The following is a 4,103-nucleotide window of genomic DNA, read 5'->3' on the forward strand; positions in this document are numbered from 1 at the left end:
GCCTTGAAAGCATAGCAACTAATGAGTTAGTTGCGGGATGATGTATTACGGAACGAGTAAAGAGACTTGCCGGTAACGAGATTGAACTAGGTATTGAGATACCGACGATCGAATCTCGGGCAAGTAACATACCGATGACAAAGGGAACAACGTATGTTGTTATGCGGTCTGACTGATAAAGATCTTCGTAGAATATGTGGGAGCCAATATGAGCATCCAGGTTCCGCTATTGGTTATTGACCGGAGACGTGTCTCGGTCATGTCTACATTGTTCTCGAACCCGTAGGGTCCGCACGTTTAAAGTTTCGATGACGGTATATTATGAGTTTATGAGTTTTGATGTATCGAAGGTTGTTCGGAGTCCCGGATGTGATCATGGACGTGACGAGGAGTCTCGAAATGGTCGAGAAATGAAGATTGATATATTGGAAGCCTATATTTGGATATCGGAATTGTTCCGGGTGAAATCGGGATTTTACCGGAGTACCAGAGGGGTTACCGGAACCCCCCGGGGGTTTAATGGGCCATAGTGGGCCTTAGTGGAGAAGAGGAGGGGCGGATAGGGCAGGCCGTGCGGCCCCTCCCCCTCTAGTCCGAATTGGACAACGAGGGGGGCGGCGCCCCCCTTTCCTTCCTCTCCTCTTCCTCCTTCCCCCCTTCTCCTAATCCAACAAGGAAGGGAGGGAGTCCTACTCCCGGTGGGAGTAGGACTCCTCCTGGCGCGCCTCCTCCTGGTCGGCCACACCTCCCCCCTTGCTCCTTTATATACGGGGGCAGGGGCACTCCAAAGACACAACAATTGATTTGATATTTTAGCCGTGTGCGGTGCCCCCCTCCACCATAGTCCACCTCGATAATACTGTAGCGGTGCTTAGGCGAAGCCCTGCGTTAGTAGAACATCATCATCATCACCACGCTGTCGTGCTGAAGAAACTCTCCCTCAACACTCAGTCGGATCGGAGTTCGTGGGACGTCATCGGGCTGAACGTGTGCTGAACTCGGAGGTGCCGTGCGTTCGGTACTTGATCGGTCGGATCGTGAAGACGTACGACTACATCAACCGCGTTGTGCTAACGCTTCCGCTTTTGGTCTACGAGGGTACGTGGACAACACTCTCCCAATCATGATCTTGCGTGTGCGTAGGAATTTTTTTGAAATTACTACGTTCCCCAACAGCTCGCTCGTCCCAATCGGCGGCCGTGCTGTTCTCTCCAAGAGAGCGCCGACTCCGGAGGGCCTCCGACCCCTTCTTCCTCCCTGTGGTATTGTGGCCAAGATGCGGCCTCCCGATGCCATCTTTGCCACATGCCGACGACCCTCAGGTATATATTCCTTCGAAACCTGCCTTGCTCTACTGCCCCAGCTCCCCACTTGGCTTCGTGTGGATCTTTTTCTACTTCAGTCCACTGTTCCAAAGCCACCTAGACTTTTACTATTATTAGAGGTAAAGCTAGATCATACAGTCGACTCTAAGAGTTGGTTCAAACAGGGAAGAAAGTGGGAAAGCTGTAGCATGAATCTAGGACTTGGTTCTAAGAGGAAACGGGGGAAAGTAGTAGATACTGGCTACCCAACCGGTCTCTCTGTTGAAAAGACGAAGAAAGCATGGTGGATGGCGAAGGGTGGGGGGAAGTGGACCTATCTCTTGGTTGAAAAAGGAAAGAAAGTGACAGGTGTGGGGGACAACGCAAATGAGAATGAGTAGGTCTAGATTTCCTGTGCTCACATAGGAAAATGTCGCCGAGGAGATAAAAAATGGGACAAATGTAGACATGCTGCCTGAGTGTTTGCCGCTCTCGGTAACCACATCTGCCTCACCACTTTATGCCTCTGCCGTCCCTACGCCCATATCACTACCGTTAATGTAAAATCACATGAAGCATTAAGCAATGCCACCTAATGTCACTATAAGTAATGGTCTAGTGCCGTCGATAAATTGAAGCAATGCCACCACCATTTTATGAAGTGCTTCCGTCTTGCTTTATTTCCCATAAATTGTGTTTTTGCAGTTACACTTAAATCTCACACCGCTAACATTGGTTCATGCCAGTGGAACTGCACAAATTTGATTGCACATTTACTGACCATGTGCTACTCTCATGACAGTAATACTAATGCTATTGTTCTGCATGTTAATCTAGTGGCAGTGTTGATGTGATTTGATGCTACTTACTTAAGGACACTTTCATACTATCAATATAGTGCCAATTATAACACAATAGATGATGTTGTTAATCATACGCCACTGCAAATATATGTTACTATTTAAATAACCGTATTTCGTATTTGCGCAAACAGGGATGTCTGTCTCCATATCGTTTCGGGATGTCTGTCTCCGTATCGTTTCTATCCGCGCAATCAAAAGCACACACCTCAGTTTTAGTAGAACTGCGCAAAATGAGATGGCTATCCCTCGTTGTCATCGTCTAACCACCCGTCTTCCAGGTATTCCTACATTGGTAGTTACTAGGTAGAATGACCAACGCAATCTAAAAGAAGCTGATTCATACGTTTTACTTCCTGATTGTGCAGGGACGAGCGAAAACATCTGCATCCTAGTCCCGAATGCACTTTCCTCCAGTTCATCCATGGACCGAGGACAAGCAAGCATGGCTGCACAGAGGTTTTCGGGACAGGTGTGCGGACAAGAGGCATTGTGGTCTGCTTATTTCTGCAAATAGCGGCGCTTAAATTTAGTGGAATGCACAAGACTTTCAGCTGGTCAGTACACTGCATGGTTCAGTTCAGCATTCCAACTGAGAACACAATTATAATTGGTTATTCTGGAATGAGAGAACCTAACCCTGGATGGTGGCAACAACAAAAACCAGAGTGAACTCCAGGAAATTTAAGCCTGTCGGGAGGCCCTTTGCTCAGAGAAGCCTGCTTGTTTTTTTTCCTGATTTGTAAACCTTCTCACAACTTTTTCTTTTGCTATTAACTAGTATATGTTTGTTATGTTCTATGAATCATTGAGATGTATAAAATTGCTTAACTTATGCTTTTCAAGTTTTTTATGAAGCCGAGTTTAATGTGAGTGTTCCACATGAATGCTGGACTAGCGTGTGAACGTTTGGAATTTACATTGTGGCCTCAGTTAACTGCATGAACCACTGTAACAAGATACATAGTTGCTTATATGTCAGACAGCAGATTGTTGATTGTTAGCTGGTCGATAGCCTAGTGTTGAAGCGAGCTGAGCCAATGTGCCGTGTTTTGCACAACTGCTTACAAGTAGGGTAGCACCAACAGTGTTTACAAGTACTTATGTATACGTCGGCGCACAGTTCTCGAACGACTACTCTATGTCATCAAAACACACACTGCTCGTATGATAAAACTAGTGAGGACGCATCTGTTTCGGCAACAATTACGATGATTCACGGGCACACAAAAGTAGCAGCAGTTCCCATAGACGGATTCAAACAGAGTACTAGCCCCAGAGGGCTCGATAATAGGCAAGGTTCGGGTAATTAGACAGAATCCAAACTACTATTAAACACTAGCTGGGGCAAGTATTTCATGCCTCGATCTAATTTGGGCTGGACACAAGACGGACCTTGCCATGAACATCAGCGAGGACGTCCGGCAGCAGCTCAATCCTGTGAACCTTCATGAAGAAAACCTTGTGGCCTTGCCACTCATAAACTTTTTTGTGGAGGCATGCCACGTCATCTTCCTGCGTAAGCTTGACAAGAACAGTATGCCTCACAAACGAAGGAGTAGCTTTGGACTTCTTGTGCTTCAGTACACCCTGGACAACATGCCTGACAACAGTGAGGCTGGAATACAACTCTTCATTGGTATAAGCGCAAATGGCTTCGAGGATCCAACAGCCTAAAAACTCTGTTTTCCCAGTGCGTATATGCAGGTCATCCGCCTCATAGCGAGTGACATGTACAACCACACAATCCTTGTCTGAATCAGGGCTCTAATTGAAACAAAAACAAATTATGAATTACTTTCCAGCATAAGAAACACAAGTTATTTAAACCACTATGTATAGCATGGCATCGAAGCTAATAAAATTTTGCATCATTCATCACCACATACTTAGATGAAAAACCACAATTGAGATCGGCAAAGAAGAAAATCAACTTGGG

The sequence above is a fragment of the Triticum aestivum genome, chromosome 5D (genome assembly GCF_018294505.1).
Source record: "Triticum aestivum cultivar Chinese Spring chromosome 5D, IWGSC CS RefSeq v2.1, whole genome shotgun sequence".
Lineage (NCBI taxonomy): Eukaryota > Viridiplantae > Streptophyta > Magnoliopsida > Poales > Poaceae > Triticum > Triticum aestivum.